The 20755-nt window shown below is 45.5% G+C and overlaps 1 long non-coding RNA gene and 1 pseudogene across 1 annotated transcript; one reads left to right on the plus strand and one right to left on the minus strand.

Annotated features, from left to right (window-relative positions):
• Positions 1–203: 203 nt before the first annotated feature.
• Positions 204–10065, minus strand: LOC140691398 (RNA-binding protein Nova-2-like; annotated as a pseudogene).
• Positions 10066–10485: 420 nt separating this feature from the next.
• LOC140691424 (uncharacterized) lies at positions 10486–14477 on the plus strand. The gene is made up of 2 exons (XR_012067037.1): positions 10486–10527; positions 14155–14477. It is a non-coding gene; the product is annotated as an uncharacterized lncRNA (long non-coding RNA).
• Positions 14478–20755: the final 6278 nt, after the last annotated feature.

The following is a 20755-nucleotide window of genomic DNA, read 5'->3' on the forward strand; positions in this document are numbered from 1 at the left end:
ATATATACAGATATCACACAGACCTGGGCCCTGGAAGAGGAGGGTCAGGCCCAGCCAAGCACAGGAAGGAAGGAGTGGTCAGTTCAGGGCTGGAGAGGGAGCTTCTGGGCCCCATCCCCAGCCATCACTCAATCCTGCCTATGACTACCAGAAAGGAGGGGTGCAGTCAGGCCTACCCCAGCCCCATCCCAAGAGAAGCAGGACTATACCGAGCTGAGGTCAGGAGTCGGGGGCAGGCGGTGGAGGAGGAGGAGCAGGAGGAGAAAGAGTAGGGACAGGGAGACGGGTGGGAGCACACACCACAGGCCTCGCCCCACTTTCTGGGGGTTTGAGGCCCTCACTCCCTGCTCGTAGGTGGCCCGCTGGCTGATGAGGTGTTGAGCGGCTTGCGTGGCCGCGGGGCTGCCAGTGACGGTGACCCGCCGGCTCCGCGTGCCTGGCAGGAACTCTCCCTTCTTGGAGATCTCGAAGCGGGCGCCTGTCAGCTCCTGGTACTCCACCAGCGTCCTGCCCCCCTTGCCCAGGATGGCTCCCACCAGGTTCTCAGGCACCGCAATCTCCAGCAGCTCCTTGGCGCTCTCAGCTGCCAACTTCTCCGCCGTCAGGAAGCCCCCAGCCGCCCCCGCGGCGGCCGCCAGCGGGCCACCCCCTCCGCCTGCCGCGCCACCCGCCCCGGCCCCGAGGTAGCCGTCGGCGGCGGCGGCCAAGGCCGAGGACCCCGCGGCTCCGGGGGGCGGGGGCGGAGGTGGGGCAGCCCCTCCGCTGGCCCGCCCCGGCTTCACCGGCGGAGGATGCCAGGAGGTGGGCGGCGGCGGCGGCAGGGTTGGCACCAGCAGCCGCGGCAGCCAGGCCCCCGGAGGCCGCGGCCGAGTCGAGGCCGAGGAAGTTGGTGTTGCAGCCGTAACTGGCCAGTGTGCTAAGCGCCGTGCGGATGGCCAGCGGATCGGTGCCTGAGAAGGCAGGCAGGGCGGCAGGGAAGGCTCCCACGCCCGCCAACCACGCAGGGCCCAGCAGGCCAGAAGCGGCAGCGGCAGGCAGCACATCAGCGGGGCTGGCGTACGGCGAGCCGGTGGGGTTGGAGTTGGCCACGGGGCCGGCCACGTTGGCGTAGCTGATACTCAGGCAGCTGCTGCTCTGCGGATCTTCCCGTACCTTCTGCACGATGGGCTCACGGCCTCGTGCACCTGCTCCGGTTCACCGCTGACCGTCACCACGCGCTCCTGCAGGTTGATGCCCTCCGGCTTCTGGGACAGCTGCAGGCAGGCACCCGACTGTTCCGTCACCGCCTTCACTGTCGCGCCCCCCTTGCCGATGATCAGGCCCGCTGCGCTGTTGGGGGCGATCGGCCTGCATGGGGAGCCAGAGGGAGGGTCATCAGAGAGGGAACAGTCACATTAGTCTACGACTTGCCTTCTCAAGTCATTCCCACCCTGACTCTCAAGCGTCCAAACTCAGACTCAGTATGCCCCTTTGATATGCATCAGTATGGTCTTACTGGTTGTTAGAAATGCTGAACACCTTCCATATTGTTGGTGAAAAATGAGCTAGTACTGCAAGTCCCCTCAGTAGCCTCTCAGCCACCCTGTTCCACATCCCCTGGGACCTCTGGGACCTCCCTTCCCTCCAGCACTTCAAAGCTTAACGACTGACCCAGTGGGGACCCTCCTGGACCCCCGCACCAAGCTTGCCTTGGTGCCCATGCCCTTTTCTTACACTGAGTCTGACTCACAGCCCCTAGAAAAGGCCTCACAAGTCTCACTTTACAGATGAGCCACGCAAGGCCTAAGAGATGAAAGGACTTGCCCCAAGGTCACCCAGACAGGGAAGGAACTGAAACCCAGCCTCATGGGTTCCACTCCATAGTGCTCCCCGCTCTGTGGTGTGGTCACCTCACTCAACCACACTTTCGTTATTGTTGTGGGCTGAATTTCTGCCCCTCCCCACTCCCCAGTTCACATGTCAATGTCCTAACCCTAGTACCTCAGAATATGGCTGTATTTGTCACATTCTGCATTTGGAGATTGGGTCTTTGTTATTAAGGTTCTGTTTTTTTAATGGAGGCATTGGAGACTGAATCCAGGACCTCGTGCATGCGAGGCACAAGCTCTACCACTGAGCTACAGCCTCCCCCTTGGAGACAGGGTCTTTAAAGAGGCATTGAAGGTTCAGTGAGGTCATTAGGGTGGGCCCTTACCCAATATGGTTAGTGTCCTTGTAAGAAGTGGAGATTAGGACACGGACATACACAGGGGGAAGACCATGTAAGGACACAGGGAGGAGATGGCCAACTAAAGACAAGGACAGAGGCCTCAGAAGAAATCAACCCTGTTGATACTTTGAGCTCGGATCTGTAGTCTTCAGAATTATGAGAAAATGAATTTGTTTAAGCCACCCAGTTCGTGTACTTTGTTACACAGCCCTTGTGATCTAATACAGTTGTCTTATCTGGAAAATGACAGTAACAAAACCTTACAGCTGAGAAGATGGAGAAAACTGGTCACTTACATATGATGGTCCCCCTTTCAGGTTATAGGGCAGCCCATCTTTGCAGCTACAAAGCTGATTAGTCTTAATTCCAGTGGGGATATTTCAAAACCAGATGTCTCCTTTCACATCTCCAAGAGCATTTCTACACATCAATTCCTCCTTCTCAATCCTTCCCACATTCCCCTCAGACCAGTGGGTTCTACTCTCTGAAGCTCTCATCTCTGCCTCTCCTTTCCACCCACAAGCCAGACCCGAGGGGTGTTTGAGAAATTGTGGGAGTGGTTTTGGTTGTCATAGTACCTGGGGGGCAGATGTGGGCATTCAGTGAGCAGGGACCCGGATGTCTGCACCTGCAACGTGAGAGTCAGATTCTCACAATGAAGAACCGTCCCAGGTCCTGTATGACTTTTGAATGTCCCCCTCAACATTCATGTTGGTGAAACTCTATTTCCAGATCTCCCAACCTTCTGATACATGTAAGTACCAAGTTTTGTTTTTGTTTTTGTTTTTGTTTTTGTTTTTGTTTTTGTTTTGGCACGATACGAAGATCTACTGAAATTTCCAGGAATGTTACTGTCAGTAAATCGAGGGATGATTGTACTTTGGTTCTCAACTTTACCAAGAGTCATTCATCATTTGAGAAAACTGTGGCATCGGTAGTAATGCCACGTGTAAAACTTAAATCCAGGACTCTGCTCTGGATCACCGTGCTTGTCTCACTCAGGCCACATTAGGTGTGAGCAGCTGACTATTTCATGATTTCTTCTACTGTGGTCTCCAAGCTGAGTATTTACATATTAAAATTCATCTTACTTTCTAACAAATCAACTTCATTCACTTCTCCTTTATTTAAAAAAGTCTTACCGGATATAGAAGACGTACATCCATACAATGGAATATTATTTGGCAATCAATTTATCATCTAAACTTTTCTGGGGGGCAGGTAACTAGGTTTATTTATTTATTCATTGGAGGTACTGGGGATTGCACCCAGGACCTCATGTGTGCTTAAGCATGTGCTCTACCACTGAGCTATACCCTCCATGGGCAATCAATTTAAATGAACAAAGTAAGGATGCATGCTACCACATGGATGAACCTAGAAAACATTATGTGAAGGAAGTCAGGTGCAAAAGACCACAGATTGTATAATTCCATTTATATGAATGTTCAGAATAGGCAAATCTATAGAGACAAAGTAGATTAGTGGTGGCTTAGAGCAGGGGTGGAGGGAGCTGGGAGGATTGAGGGGTGATAGCGAAGGGGATCAAGATTTCCTTTTGAGGAAATGAAATGTCCTAAAATTGACTGTGGTGGTGGATGCTGAAGTCCGAATATAATAAAGCCATGGAACTGCACACTTGAAATGGGTCAATTGCATTTATGTGAATTATATCTCAATAAAACTGTTAAAAATCTCACAGATGTAGCTATGTTTATTTATATATATATATACACATATATATACATAGTACATATACATAATTTCAGATTAAAGTGGGCATGGGAAGATATTTGCAGGAGAAAAGGGACATCAGGTGTGAAAGGGCTGAGAACTCTACATGCTATTTCCTGATACCACTCTGACTTCACTCTTCCCTGCCCCTTGCTAACTCCATGGCAGACATGTCAGATTCCCTGCAGTTCCTCCAACTTGATCAGCTCGGCCCAGACTCAGGGCCTTTGCACCTGCTGTTCCCTCATCTGGAGTGCTTTTCCCTAGAAAAGGTGGCTCATCCCTCTTTCCATTCAGGTCTTCACACAAATGCACCTCCTCAGAGAGACCTTCCCTAATCACCTGATGATCAAAGCTTGTCTACATGTTTATTTCTCCAGTATCAACACCTCCAGACTTGTAACCACCAACCTCACATCTCTAGTATGATGTTGCGTGGACATCCCAAACATAAAGTCCAAAATTGACTCCTCATCTTCCTCTTCAAAAGCGCTTCTGCCATGGTCTTCCTTATTTCAGTAAACGGAAGATGCATCCATCCACCACTCAGGCCCAACCCTTACGAGTCCTCTCTTCCTTTTACAAGCAACATCCAATCAGCAATTCTGCTGGCTCTACCTTCAAAAATATATCCCAGACTATGCTAGATTAAAAGAGATTACTGAGGGGGGAGGGTTTAGCTCAAGTGGTAGAGCGCATGCTCAGCATGCACAGGGTCTTGGGCTCAATCCCCAGTACTGCCACTAAAAATAAATAAATAAACCTAATTTCCTACCCCTCCCCCCAAAAAAGTTAAAAAAAAAAAGATTACTGAGGTATAATCACCAAATGCAATTGCACAAACACTGACAGAATTATTAATAAAAATATTCTAGAGATATAAAAGATATTTTGGGGCAATCTGAATATGGACTTTCTATTAAATAATATTACGAATTTAGTATTAATTTTTATAGGAGTGATAATAGTAATATAATAATATAGGAGACTGTCCTTGTTCTTGGGAGATACATGCTGAAATATTTAGGAGTGAAGAATCATGAGGCCTACAACTTATTTTCAAATGGATCAGGAAAAAAGAAACCAAAAACCCGTGTGTGTGTGTTTGTGGAGATAAAGCAGATGCTAACAATTGGTGAATCTAAGTGCAGTATAGACGGAGTTCATTGTCTTGTTCTTTAAACATTTTCCAAATAAAATATTAAGAGAAAAAAATGCCCCAGTATTTCCTTTCCATCTGTTTTTTCTTCTTAGTAGTTTCACTCTCTGGCACCCTACACATTCTATTTATTTACTTGTTTATCTTCTGCTTCCCATGAAAGAATTTAAGATCCACGGGGATAAAGATTTTCATCTGTATTGCTTACTACTGGGTTCTCAGTGCCTAGAGGAGTGCCTGGCACATGCTCAGCAAAGAGTGTGTGAATGAATGGATGGATGAAAAATGGATGATGACATGTCCAAAGGACCAAGCAGGAATGGGGCTGAGTGGAGATGTGGCTCACCTAGTGGTGGTGGTGGGGTGTTTGTGTATATGAATTTAGGTAGCCAAACTCAGCCTGATATGAGCTTTATAGACTAACTGGAAATTCTGACTTGTAAAATGTGAAGCAACCTAGTTTCTAAATCTTGGCAATCACTTAAAAATGTGTGAGAACCACTGTGCAGTAGCAAGGCCACCAGACTGCAATCTGTGCACACAAATCCCTGAAAAGCTGCCTTGGACTCTGGAGACATCTGCTCAGGTTCAAGTCTTGACCCCACCACTGATGCTGGGTAAGGGACCTAATCTCTTTGAAACTCAGTTTTCTCATCTGTGAAATGGGGATAGTCATATCTCTTCCATAGGATTACTGTGGGGTCTAACAGAGATCATGCATGAAATGATGAGTTAGAAATTCAATCACGGCCACAGTCAGCTAGAACTGCGCATGGCTGCCCTTCAGGCGACATGCAGTGCCTACCACTGCCAGGTTATAAAGAGCTGCCTCCCCTCAGTTATGTTTCTGCTTGTCCCTTTGAGCATGTTCTCATCCATGCATTCAAACCAGCAACATTTGCTGAGCACCTACTATGTGCCAAGCATTGGGTGCCATGAGAGCATGCAATTAATATGTACCCATAGTAGGTGGTCAAGAAATGGTTGTCATTGTTATCCCTATGGGCGGACCTGGATTTAAATCCCACATCTGTGGTATAGCCACTTGGGAAAAAAGTCTGGCAGTTCTTAAAAAAGGTTAATATACATAAAAGTCATAGATCATGTGACCCAGAAATTCCACCCTAGGTATATACCCCAGAGAATTGAAAACATATGTCCATACATACGTTCATTAGCAACATTATTCATAATAGCTAAAAAGTAGAAACAACCCAAATTTCTAACAAGTCGTGAATAGACAAACAAAATGTGGTATATCCATACAATGAAATGTTATTTGACCACAAAAAGGAATGGAGTTTAAAAAAAAATGAGGGGGGATTAGGTTTATTTATTTAATGGGGGTACTGGAGATCAAACCCAGGACCTTGTGCATGCTAAGCCCACACTCTACCACTGAGCTATAGCCTCCCCACCAGAAATGGAGTTTTGATATATGCTATAATATGGATGAATCTTGAAGACATTATATACTAAGGAAAAGAAGCCAGACACAAAATGCCACAGAAATAGCACTCAACTTATGTAAACTATTCAGACGAGGCAAATCCATAGACACTAAAAGCAGACTAGTGGTGGGAAGGGGGCGGAGAGGGAGGGGACTGGGGGAATGGGGAGGAACTGTTGATGGGTATGGGGCTTCTTTTTGGGGTGGTGAAAATGTTTTGGAATTAGATAGTGATGATCAATGTGCAACTCTGTGATTATACTGAAACCACTGAATTATACATTTAAAAATAATGAACGATACAGTATGTGGATTATATCTCAAAACAGCTGTTATTTTGAAGAAATCATTAGGGAAAAAAGAAGTCTTGACAAGTCAAGGGGATAGAACAGAAGAATGTACAAAATCAGACCTAAGAGTAAAGGGGTATTTAGTATGTGATACAGCATTTCAGATCAATGGGGGAAGGATGGAACCTTTTCATCCAAGGAACAGTGTTCACTCCGTACTTGTTTCCTCATCTCTGAAACTGACAAAACCACAGCTACTCTATGCAAACATTGGGAATACTGAATGACTGAAGTAACTTTCTATTGCCTGGCACATGGGAGGCCCTCAGAAAACAGCAGCTGCCTTCATGATCAGCCCAGATCGCAGAACCTCAGCATCTTAGAGAGATCTGCAGGTGCAGTTCAATAGAATCCTGGAGTCCCAGGATGTCAGAACATTAGACTCTAAGAATAATATATGTCTAGAATGTTGGAATCACAGAGCCACAGAATTATAGGAGTTTTAGAGCCAGAAAGACCTCAGAGACCATCTGCCCCAGGTAGTTGCAAGTCTGGAGATTGAAAAATAACAGTAACAACAACAACAGTAGCAGCAGCCCAGTAGCTGCTAGCAGTGCATACCACATGCCAGACACTTTTCTAAATACTTTCATACAGTAGCTTGCTTAATCTTGGCAACAACCCTACAAGGCAGGTACTATGATTATCACATTTTATAGATTGGGAAACAGGGGCACAGAGAGGTAAGGAACTCACTTAGAATCACACAGAAAGTGAATAGTAGTGCCAGGATCTTATCCCAGGCCACAGTTCATGTTAAGATTCCCAGGCATTCTTCCCAGGAATTCTGATTCAATGGCTCCAGGCTGCAAGGGTTTTTTGTTGTTGTTGTTGTTCTGTTTATTTGTTTTGGGGGGGGGGTTGGTTTATTTACTTATTTATTTATTTAAATGGAGGAACTGGGGGATTGAACCCAGGACCTCATGCATGCTAAGCATGGGCTCTACCACTGACCTATACCTTCCCTCGAGAAATCTGTGTTTTAAGCTACCTAGATGATTCAGATACCAACCGGGGCTGAGAACCACTGGTCTAGCCCAGAGGTGGCAAATCTGGTGATGCTCTGGCCAGAGCCAGCCCACAGCCACACAGCAGTTTAAAAACTAAGCCAACCTTGAAAAATCAATTATTTTAAAATATTTTGGACTTCTTTTGAAAACTGTGGAAGATGTGGTAACACTATGTCCACATTCACAAAGGGCAAGAATCAAGTCATGCTGAGCTTCTCTTTAGGGAGGGTATTATATCTCTAGGATGAGGCCACAGTCCCCAATCCTTTATGTTCCATTTCTGAATACTGGAGGCATTGCAATTTATAATCCCTGGTTTGGTCCGGCTTCCCCACTGTAAAGGAAGGGAAGCTGAGGTACACAGAAGGGAAGAAGCAGAGTAACATAGCAAATCCAAGGCAAATAGGGAGCAGACCTGCCTCCTGAGTCAAAAATCCCATAACAACAGCTAACATTTTTGGAGAACTTTGTATGCCTTAGGCACACATGCTAAGTGCTTTTCAAACATTAATGAATGCTAACCATCACTCTTCAGTAGTTACCATAATAAACCTCATTTTATATGGAGAAATCAGGTCACTTGCTCAAGGTCACTCAGGTAAGAAGTATCAGAGTAAAATTCAACTCAACATCTGATTTCGGAGCCTGAGCCTTCAGCCATCATCTTTCTCATTCTTTGGAACCCACGAGTAATAAGGCAGAGAAAAATCCTGATTCTGTAACCTTTCGACTCCAGTAAGTCAGAGTTCTGTGGCTTAGCGGGTGGGGTGGGAAGCTCAGGCACAGATGGTGCTGACCCCATTTTCCCTGTAACATGTACAAACTCTTGATGAACCCGGAGCCCCTTGCGGCCACGACCAAGGCGGAGGGAGGAGGCAATACCCTCGCCTCCTGTAAACTGAGTAAGCTGTGGCCTGCTGATAGGACGGGGTTCAGAAGAGGCCTGGCAGGGCGCAAGGAGCGGAGCTGCTTCAGCACCAAGGACAGCAGCCGAGCTCGAAGTCCTGTCTTCTTTGGGAATGCTCCGCTCTGCAGCATTCTTCCGCGGTTTTCTGCCACCGTTTCCCCACGAGCTTGGAGGGACTCAGGCCCGTGGTCTACCTCACCTCAGAGCCACAAGAATTCCCAACAATTCCCGCTTCATTTTGCCGAGGCCCTCTCTCTTCTGCTTTTAGGCAGACATTAAGGAACCCTCACAAGAGGGCTGTCCGTCTGCCCAGAACTTCTTGCCTCTGCGTCGTGCGCTCATATGGGAGCTGAGAAGGGTGGAGAAAACGGAATTTACTGCAGCCAATCCCGCGTTCTCCTCCTCCTTGGATCCGTAGCCAGTCAGGACCGCGCTGCCAAGGGCTTTGAGGCAAGCCCGCCTGTCTGGTACCCACGGTGGTCCTGCCAATCGGAGAGGCCTGTGAAGTGATTGGATCTGCTCCTTGCCAAGTCCCTACACCACCCCCCGTAACCCAAGAGGCTCTGCCATCCTCCTTACAGAGAGCTGCCCCTCTCTTCCTAAGGAAACACCATTTCTCCAAAATGGTGGCCACTCCTATTCAGTAGTTAACAGAGAGATGAAGTACCAGAGGCCATTTCTAAACTTTTCTGTATGTAGATGAGGTGTTACTGAGGTTACTTCCGGTGAGAACAGGAAGTGGGAAGCAGATGGTTTTGGAAAGACAGTGGGATGAGGTGGAAGGGAGAAGAGGATCTAGAGGAAGGAGGTATAAGGAAGGGGGTCTGGGTCAGATTCTCCAGACCTTTACTCTCGGAATCAGATCACCCTAAGAGGTCTGGAGTCCTTAGGCTGACCCCCCAGTAGTGGAGTTACTGTGCATTTGATTGATAAACATTTTATAGCCATTATCCCATTGAACATCCATTGCAGTCCAGTGATGTGGAATAATTATCTTCTCCCAGAACTCCGCCAGCGTTACAGAAACACAGTCTCTGGCCCTGCTAACCTGCTTGGCTCTGTCAGGGTTCATTGTGGTTTGTGGCTGAAGGATGTTGACCACCTCAGGATCGGTCATTGCTTGTGGGATTTCTCGGACCTTCTCATCAATAAAGCTGTGCACCGCATTCAAGGCCTCTGCTGTGCCCTGTACCGGGCATACTCACTCTGTGGTTCCTGTGGAGCAAGGAAGAGAGGGCACACTCATCAGGTAGGAAAAGGGACTCCTGAGAGACAGGTCCCATTTAAAGGAAAGAGAAAACTGAGGTCCAGAACATGGACCTGACTAGCCAGGTCACATGGTAAGTCTGGGCAAGCTGGCATGGGCTCCCAACCTTGATGGGTAGCTGGGAGAGTGAGTGGAATCCCTGTTTCATTATCTGCACTTCCTCTCCCTCCCTTAAAACAACCGCAAGGGATGGAAGAATGATGCTGAAGTGCTTTGCAATGCCCACAGCCGCCCTGGGCAAGGAAGGCAGGGCTCAGCTGCCTCTTCCCAGTCTTTGCTGGCTTTCAGTTGCTTTGGCAACCATTCACTCTCTCACCACTCCCCCCTCCACCTTCTAGAAGCCGAGAGCTCAGGCCTGCAACAGTTGCCACAGTAACTGGAACCCCCTTATTGGTGTGTCCTCAGCCTACCCCCAGGGGGACGAGGGACAAGGCCCCATTGGTATGGCAACCCTTGAAATCCTGCAGCGACGGCCTCTGGGATTTTGGAGAGGATGGGGAAGGGCTGGGGGATGGGGGAGACAGGAGAGGGGCCTGAGTGCCTGCCTGGACCCACCAGATGGAGGGCTCAGGGGTGGGGGAGGGCATGAGTGTGGATAGGGGAGAGCAGAGTAGGTCAAAGGCAACTCGTGGAAGAGTGGAGACAGGGGGATGGAGAAAGGAGGGTAGGGTGGGTGCCTTTACTGGAGATTCTCCAGATATTGGCTGTGGTTCTGAGCTGGTCATCCTTATGGTGTGTGTGTGTGTGTCAGTGTGTGTTGAGGGGCAGCAAGAAAAAGAAGCTAACTGGATGATTTTGGCATATATGTGTATGGGAGAGAGACTCTGGGTGACACTGACTGGCCAGTGTGAGTACATCTGTGAGGCTGTTTGGGTGAGTGGTGTGTGTGTACTTGTGTATATACTTGGGCAGGACTGGATGAATTATCTACATATGTGTGTGTTCAGGAAAGAGCAGGAGAGACCGAGATACAAACTCCATGACATAGTGATTCCAAAAAGATGTTTGTGTGTACTCTTGTGTGTAGGAAAGACTTTGGTGTTGCTGTACTGTTCAAGATTATGTACACTGTTTGTGAGACTGAGCTGGGTGTCCGTAAGGGTTTGAGAGTAAGAAACAAAGAATTCCACAAAGCAGCATTGCCATTTCTCAGCCGGGCGTGCCAGTCTTGCTGTGTGTCTGAGTGTCACTGTCTTGGGTCACTTGTGTAGTTGACATCCCCCATCTCCTTTGGGCCACTGTTCCTCACTCTTACTCCCCTCCACCCCAGAACAATGGCTTGGTCTGAGCCAAGCATGAGTCAGCGTGCAGGCTGCCTTCGTCTGGTTGTAAATAGGAAAGGGTGTGGGTCAGGGTGGGAACTAGGGGGTGGGGTGGCCCCAGGGAGAGCCCAGCTGAAGTGGCCAGGCTCTCCATCTCTGTGAGGCTTCCTTCCAGCTCAGGGAGCCTGTGATCTCACATCCCCTTGTGGTTCTTAACCAGGGTCCACAGGGGCTTGGGGGACTCAGTTAAACCCTGAAAGAATGTCTAATAATAACAGCTGGTGTTTACATAACACCAATAGCCAGGCACAATTCTAAGCACTTTACATATATTTGTTCACTTTAATATATGATTTACTGCTAAGGACACTAAGGCACAGAGGTCTGGGGTTTGTCCAAGTTCCCTCAGACAGTAGTGAAAGATCAGGGTTTCGGACCCCAGGTGTCTGGCTTCAGAGTCTGGGCTGTTAACCACTGAGCCACTTTCTGCTTTTTGGCACCCACAGGCCCCCTAAATTTCTAGTTTTTGCCCAAATTCATTATCCCACTCCCCATCAACATAACCAGGAAGCCTTCCTTACTCCTACTGGGAAATCATATTCAGAAAATGTTAAATCCAAGCCCCAATTTCTAGTAAAGATGAATTCTCCTTGCACAAATCATGCTGGACATAAAATTTGATAGTGATTTTTTTAAGCTATTTTTCCCCCTGGAGAAAGTAGGTATCAAGATGGAGAAGGCTACACTGTGCAGTGTCTCTCACCAGTTGGTCCTGATAGACAGATATTTTTAATTCCAAAAGTACTTCCAAAGAGGTTATACATGCTTAAGCTGTTACCAGAGAAATTCTTAGGAATTATTTTATAGCAGCTAGTGGAGACGAGATACCCAGAAGCTCAGGAAAAATGGTAGATACATTTGGTTTGCATAATATCTTTAATGTGGGGGGAAAAAACCCACACAAATTTAAAAAAATAACAAGTTGGGAAAAAACATCTTCAACAGATATGAGAGACAAAGGGTTATTCTCTAGTACAAAGAGCTCTTTTAAATTAATAAGACAGAACAAGAGAAATATGGGTGAGTGACATGAATAGGAAATTTACCAATAAAAATGTGAAAATAGATTTAAGCTCCCTGAAGATCGAAGAAATGGAAATAAAGTCGGGAGAGCATCTCCCCTAGCAGACTTGTCATGGTATGTCTGATAAAACAGATTGTCGGTAAACACATGGTAAAATGTACAGTACCAAAAAATATTGATGCTACAAGAAATTGTTACATTTTATAGGCTAGTTCGTCCACATCTATCAAATACAAAGCACAAAATACAAAAAGTGCATATCCTCTTTCTTACTTTTCAAAATTTATCACTAGAATGTAACCCCACAGTTACGCAAAGATGAAATATAAGGATGTTCAGTGCAGTATTGCTAGTAATAGCAAAATGGAAATGAACAAAGAAAGCAGTCTAAATGTTAAATTGTTCAATAAATGACAGGCACATAAGATAGTATTATTCAGCCTTGAAAAAGTATGATGTAGAGCCATGTTCACTACAAGGAAAGATACTTGTGTATCCACATTGCAGTTTTCAGGGCAGTAGTAGTGGTAAAGCAGGTTATAAAACTAGTAAGAATACTACTGAGCCATAAAAAAGACTAAAGTAATGCCATTTGCAGCAACATGGATGGACCTGGAGATGGTTATTCTAAGTGAAGTAAGCCAGAAAGAGAAAGACAAATACCAAATGATATCACTCGTATGTGGAATCTAAAAAAGTGACACAAATGAACTTACTTACAAAACAGAAACACTCACAGACATAGGAAACAAACTTATGGTTATGGAGTCAGGGGGAGCAGGTGGGAAAGGATAAATTGGGAGTTTGAGATTTGCAGATACTGACTAATATATACAAAATAGATAAACAAAAGGTTCATACTGTATAGCACAGGGAACTATATTCAATATCTTGTAATAACCTATGGCGAAAAAGAATATGAAAATGAATATATATATGTTCATATATGACTGAAGCATTGTGCTGTAGACCAGACATTGATAGAACATTGTAAACTGACTTTAATTCAATAAAATATATATATACAAGAAAAAAATTATAGTAAGAGCCCAGTTTATTTTAAAAATAGAACAAAACTATTTGCACATACACACAATACAGTCACCATATTTGTGTGTATGTATATACATACATACGTGAATGTACATCAATGTATGTGTATATATACACATTGATATATATCCATTGATATTCAGGAGAAAGAATAATTTTTGCTAAAACATTGGGTTAGGGAATTATGAATGATTTAACTTTTCTTTATGTTTTTATATATTCTATTTCTTTAAATGTATTTAATTTCAAAAAGAAATTATTATATATAACTTCTTTATATATATATTACATATATATATACTGGGGATTGAACCCACAATCTCACGCATGCTAAGCATACACTCTACCACTGAGCTATATCCCTACCCCCTAAAATTAAAGAAAAAAAATTCTGGTCAACAGACGGGAGCAGAAGTGTGAGGCCCCTTCCGGGGCTGGCCCCTAAGCCTTCCACCCCCCCACTCCCTCTCTTCCCATGTCGTCTGACATGAGCCAGAGGTCTTGTGATGGAACCACTTTGGGGAAGCCTGGCTCCCTCAATGATCATGTGGAGCCCCACCCCTCACTCCCAGTGGTCCCCCAGTGGGAAAGGGAAATTAATCTTTATGGGGTTTAGTCATTGTTTCAAGGCTGTTGGTTACAGCAGTTAACCTCTCTTGACTAATACAGAAAATATCCGATGAACTCCACCAAACATTGACCAGAGTCAGTCACGTGGCTCCACCTGGAAGCACGGACCCTGGAAGAAGTCACCTTCCCGTGTGTCCGAGAGGAAGAGAAACTGCTTCAGGGAACCCACCTCACCGTTTCTGCCCACTGTCCAGGGGAGAAAGGTTCTGAGTCTGGCAGACGCCTGTTGTTTACACTCATGTGGTTCGAGGGGAGATCTTAGCCTCACCGTGTCCTGGAGGATAAAACAGCCCTCACGAAAATCTATCCCCATTGCTCTAAACAACCTCCTAATAAATAATTCAGTGTCCTACGTAGCTCGATATTCTAAAGGAGTCAGATGATGCCAGCATTCCTGTCTCTGGAAAGGAATTGGTTTCTTCCCTCTCTTGCCCCTATGGTTTAGATAATTTCTGTTTCTGGTTTATGCATCTGTAAATTTTGCAATGGAGTTTAGTCTCAAAATAGAGTTTCTGGGCCTGGAAGGCTGTGGGACCTGAGACAACAGTGACCCAGTGAGCTCTGCTGTGCCCTGGGTCTCTGTCCAACCCCTCGGTGTCATCTCAGTCAGAACGCCAAGTGAAGCATCAGAGTGGGGCAGGCCCGAGCTCTTCAGAAGGCAAAGGATGAAGCCCAGAAAATCAATTAACGCATGGCCAGAACTAAAACCAGAAACCCAAGATCTGGAAGCTGGAAAAATGAGGCTGACATGATTTTATTATCTGGGTTAAGTGAGACTGGGGCAAGGGATTCAGGCAGCTAACTTTCCTTCCTTCCTTCCTTCCTTCCTTCCTTCCTTCCTTCCTTCCTTCCTTCCTTTCTCTTTCTTCCTTTCTTTTTTTAAGCTTATTATTTTTAGTTGAAGTATAGTTGATTTACAATGTTGTGTTAATTTCTGGTGTACCACATAGCCATTCAGATACACACACATATATTCCTTTTCATATTCTTTTTCATTACAGGCTATTACAAGATATTGAATATAGTTCCCTGTGCTCTACAGTAGGAACTTGTTGTTTATCTATTTTATATATAGTAGTTTATGTCTGCAAATCCCATAAAGCAGGGACTTCTCACACACTGGGACTTATCCTGAGAATGTCGGGGAGCCTGACTTTGCAAAGGAAGATGAAACTGGACCCACCTGGTGGGTGGGAGTGGTAAGGAGGCCAGGGAGGCAGCAGCTGGGGTGGGTGTAGGGAAGGGGGAAGCACCACCTCCCCTAATTCTGGACCTGTCCAGGGCACACCCAAATCCATCTAGGCACCCTCTCCTCTGAATGTTAATTTCTGCTCTACTGTCCCTGAATGTGCCGTAAGTATTTATTTAGTTAAGAGGCATGAACATGCTCCTTGAGAATTCGCTCTTCTGGTCACCAAATTTATTCATATGAAAACCTTCAGGCTCCATGTTCAACTTCCCAGAGCCTCTGAGCTGAGGCTGGTGGAGAAAAGAGAGCCCAAATCAGGGCCTTATTTATTCTACTATGCTGAGTTTTGATCCCAGAGCCCTTTAATTTGGCAGTTAACGTCCTCTTTTCTCATATATCCTCCCAGTTTGCCACAGTAAGAGTTAGCCATCGTCCTAAGATGTTTTGTCCACCTACCGAAAGTGATTCAGAACTTGTCACCAGTCAGCTGGTGAGTGATCCAAGTCCAAAATCCGGTCTTGGAGACTGCTTTCTTGTCCCTCTCTCCCAAATAGGGTCTCCTAAAAAAGGGTGGGCCTTAGTGGCCCAGGAAAAAAAAAAAAGAGCCCTTTAATTTGGAATCTATGACTTTCTCTTAGGGCGTGGACTGTTGGGCTTGGACTGGTTAATTGGGAATGAGAAGGTCTGATCATGCTTCCTGGGAGAGGCTGAGAGTCCACTTTTCTGCCTAGGGAAACCCATGTTCAAAACTTTCCCTGAAGACAGCGGCTCCAACACTGGGTTCTTAGCCCACAAGAGGAACTGACTTAATAGTTTGTGGGACCCAGTGCAAAATCAAAATACGGTGCGCCTTGTTTAAAATTGATGAAGACTGTCAAGATGGTGATAGCTGAGCGCCAAACCCAGTGTGAGGCTCCTCGAGGTGTGGGGTCCTGAGTGAAACACAGGTCACGGCCCCTGATGCCGATCCTGCCCACAGGTTTCCTTCAAATTATACAAAGTCAAATTCAGTGCCAGTTTTCCCTTCCTTGGATGTGTGTTTTCCTTGTATACCTCCTTATTGTATTTAATGGTGCCACTGTCTACCTGGGCCAACAACTGAGGATCACCCCCAATTTCTTTCTCTCCCTCACCTCACCATCCAGTCGGTGACTATTCCTATGGATTTTACTGGAAAACTTTCTTTTTCAGTAAATCTTATCCTAACCCCTATCCTGGTGGAGAGTCTTTTTACCTCTCTCTCTGCCTGAATCTGCCCCCCAAAATGAGCTCTTTAAATTGCTAACCACATCACTGCCCTACTTAAAAGCCTTCATGATACACTCTACTACATATAAAATAGATAAACAACAAGGACCTACTGTACAGCACAGGGAACTATATTCAATATCTTGCTATAACCTATAATGGGAAAGAATATGAAAAAGAATACATACATATGTATAATCCAATCACTTTGATGTACAACTGAAACATTGTAAGTCAACTATACGTCACTAAAAAAATAAAAATAAAAGTAAGAACCTACAGCATAAAACCCAAATGACTTAGTATGACACACGTCATCCTCTGCAAGCTGGCTCCGCCCTCCTGCCAGAGTCCTGCCTGTCTCATCGCTGATGCTCCAGTAATACTAAGTTATGAGGGGTCCCCACACGCTCTGTGCCGAGTTCGGCCACAGTTCCCTCTTAGGCTGTTCCTTCTGTCAGAATACCCTTCCCCCTTTTCCTTAGGTTACCTCCTGTGGTATGGCCCCCAAAGATATCCAGTTCTAAGATTCTGCAGATGTGACTGTGTTGTGAATCTTGAGATGGAGAGATTATCCCAGATTATCTAGGTGGTCACCAAATGCCATCAGAGAAGAAGGAAGTAGAAGGTCTCACTACATAGAAGAGGAGACATGACAATGGAGCAGTTAGACTTGAAGATACTTCAATGGTGTCCTTGGAGATGGAGGAAGAGACCATGAGCCGAGGAGTACCTGGAATGCAGCTCTGGAACCTGGCCAAGGCAGGAATGGGTTCTCCCCTAGGGCAGCCTTCTCAACGCCTTGATTTTGATCCAGAGAGATCTGTCTCAGACTTCTGACCTGCAGAACTAGAAGAGAATAAATGTGTATCACTTGGAGCTCCCAAATTTGTGGTTATTATGAGAAATATGGAGAATTAACAGAGCTCCCTCCCTCTCCGCCACCCCCTGGGCTGAGTGCCCATCTCTGCACCCATCACACCTACTGCATTGTCCTGACAGCACATTTCCAATTTCCCCATTAGGTCTTGTGCTCTTGGAAGGCAGAGACCATGTACAGGTCCCTTTTATATCCCTGGTGCCTAGCCCAGTGCCTGGGACAGAACAGTACCTTATAAATATTTATTGAATTGAACTTCCCCGCAGGGTGAAAAGCAGAGCAAGGGGGGTGCTGGGGGAGGGGAAACCATCTACTTTCAGCGGAAGAGGTTACTTTTTCTATGATCACAGTCTTCACTGCTCTCTTCAGCCCTCAGACCCACTGCACCTGTAACCTGCCTCCACTGATGGCTTGCTGTAATTGCTGCTACAGAAAACTTGCATGCACTCTAAATGGCTCGCAGCCTAAACAATAAGATATTTGCCCGAATTATTGCCCAGGAACGTGGAGTCAGCTGTGTCCAGTTCAAATTCCCATCGGTTAGCACAGGTTAGGATCATTGACCCTCCAACTGGGCATGGGCTAGTGTTGCTCCGTGACCTTTTGACATCAGAGGGTCCAAAAGTCCACCCTCAGAATGTGCTCACACCACCATTTTCTTTTTTTTAATTTTGTAAATTGAAGTATAGTTGATTGACAATGTTGGGTTATTTTCTGGTATACAGCATAGTGATTCAGTTATACACAGTTTCCTTTTCATATTCTTTTTCATTTTAGGTTATTACAAGATATTGAATGTAGTTCAAAGAAATATATAGGGAACAAACTTAACACCATCATTTTCTGAGCACGCGTCCCATGAAGAAGCCTGTAGTTTAGCTGCATCCGTGCAGAACACAATTACCGCCCCTTTTTCTTATTTCCAATCACCTTTCCCCAGCTCCCCATGCCTCGGTTGTGTCCCATAAAAACTCTGAGCCCCCCCGCCTCTCGGGAGGAGGGTTTGAGATTTGTTTTCCCATCTCTTTGCTTGTCTGCCTCGTGAATAAGCCTTTTTCTCTGCTGCAAACCTCAGCCTCAGGCTGGCTGTGTGTCAGGCAAAACGAGCCTGGTTCAGCCTCAGGAGTATGGAGGAACCCGGCACGTTATAAACCAGGGTTAGGACTCCTCCAGTGGAAAGAGACAGCGGTCCCAGAGTAAGACGATCATTTAAATGATTTTGGTAGTTTGTTTTATAGAGAGCAGTCTTCTCAGGGCAGCCTTGAAACATCACTGATAAAATTTATGTCAGCTGTGGTTTTTGAGAAATTGTACAGGCAGAGACTCAATTTTTTGTGCAAATAGTTGTAAGGACTCTGATACTAGGTAGTAACACCCCACACAGATTCAGGGACACGCAGACGAGCATCAGCAGAACTTGGAAAAAGCATGTAAAAGACTTTGGTCTGGAAGAAAGACTGTTCTCTTAGCCATGCTAAGTGTTTCCAAAGCCTTTCTCATGAGGTGAAACTGGAAACTGTTGACATCTCACTGCTGGCTGGATCTGGTTAGATGTGTGAATTTCTGCTCATTTCTTGTGTCGTAAAAACTGTCAATTGTTATGACATCATGTAATCATCAGCTGTGATCAACCTATTTTTTTGTTGCCTTTATAAATTCCAGACTTCATGCACACCCTGGGATACTAGTGTTGAAATTTATCTGACCGACTGGTTGCCGTCAGGAATCCGGTGGCCACAGTGAGCAAAAACAAACAGCTCCCTTTCCAGAACCCTGACTTAACGAGGGTAGTCTCCACCAGGGTGGGGGGCTGCATATTGCTGGTGTAGAATTCAGAAGAGCGTGAGAGTTCTCTGGTGTGATGTGACACAAATTATAATTCAGTCTGAAGACAAACGTGGAAGTGATGGGGAAATTCTGAGCCTTGTAAAATTGCCCAGACTCACTGAGAAAATGCTAGTCTTACAAAAAGTAGAGAAAAAGTCAACACAGAAACTAAGCTCTTAGCACAGGGAGATATATTCAATATCTTGTAGTAGCTTATGGTGAAAAAGAATACGAAAATGAATATATGTATATATATGTATGACTGAAGCACTGTGCTGTACATCAGAAATTGACACAACATTGTAAACTGACTATACCTCAATAAAAAAAAAAAAAAAGAAAGAAAGAAGAAAGAAGAAACCAAGCTCTGATGCCCCGGTGCCACAGCAAATCCGGTGTCTTAAAAACTGTGCTTGGCTCTTGCCTTCTGCTGGGGCTGTTTCTTAACGCAGCACCACCGCTTTGGCCATCAACCCTGTCTTAAGTAAAAACCAAGTCAAAGTTAACCCTCTCCGAGAAGTTTACTCCAAGAGGAGTTAAAGCCATTAAAGCCCATTGTGGAAACAGGACTGACAAAGATGTCCATGACCGCACAGGCTTAAACAATTACTCAAATAGATGTGGAAAATCAGGAAGAGGGTTAGGCTAACCATTTCAGTAAGAGTTAATGTTTCCAAACAGGAATCCCAGCTGCAGACTTGGTGAGCTTTCTAAGGTATCTAAACGTGCTGTAGGCATTCAACAGAAATTAAATTAACGTATCAAGACATCGAAGGGAAAATGCATTTTTTAGACATAAGAGAACACAGCTGTGTTTGGGGTCTGTTGACTATTTTGAGTGATTCTGAAAGTGTTTTGTTTTGGTAACCCATCTGGCAAGTTCTCTTCCCCTTCAGATTTATACCCAGTGTGTATTTACGGGAGAATTTAATCCATATGTTCCTGATTCAATTACACTTGACTCATCCCAGGATTGCTTTGTAAAAGTAATCTGAATGCCAAGAATCTTGCAAGTTTCCTAACAAAGTCTGAAGCCTTTGTGGTTTTTTTCCCCAAGGACTAAGAAATTTACTTTTGCTCATCCAAAATTGAGTACGTATAAATATTTAAGGAAACGTGCGGGCTTCCACTTATTACTATGTTAATATTTAGTTACAATTTGGGGTGATGAGTGGCAAAATGATGGCATGAATAAAACTGCACTGAATGTTGTTATTGGTATTCCTATTACATAACTTGTCCAAGGAGACATTCACCCTGAAATTGCAGGAATTGCAGGAATGATTAAGCTCCTGAAAACTCTCTTCTTGGTCCAATTCAATAAAAAAAAATACTGAGCATCAAGAAAAGCAAGTCAGTCTGCTCTTACAGCAGATGACTTCTGGAATGTCTGCACCATTCCCCCATTACATGCCCCCACCTGCCTATCCCCTGGCAGTTCACAAGGGGAGCTTCTGGCCCCGTGGGTGATAACTGGACTGGGTGGGTACTAGCTC

The sequence above is a fragment of the Vicugna pacos genome, chromosome 35, assembly GCF_048564905.1.
Source record: "Vicugna pacos chromosome 35, VicPac4, whole genome shotgun sequence".
Taxonomy (NCBI): Eukaryota; Metazoa; Chordata; class Mammalia; order Artiodactyla; family Camelidae; genus Vicugna; species Vicugna pacos.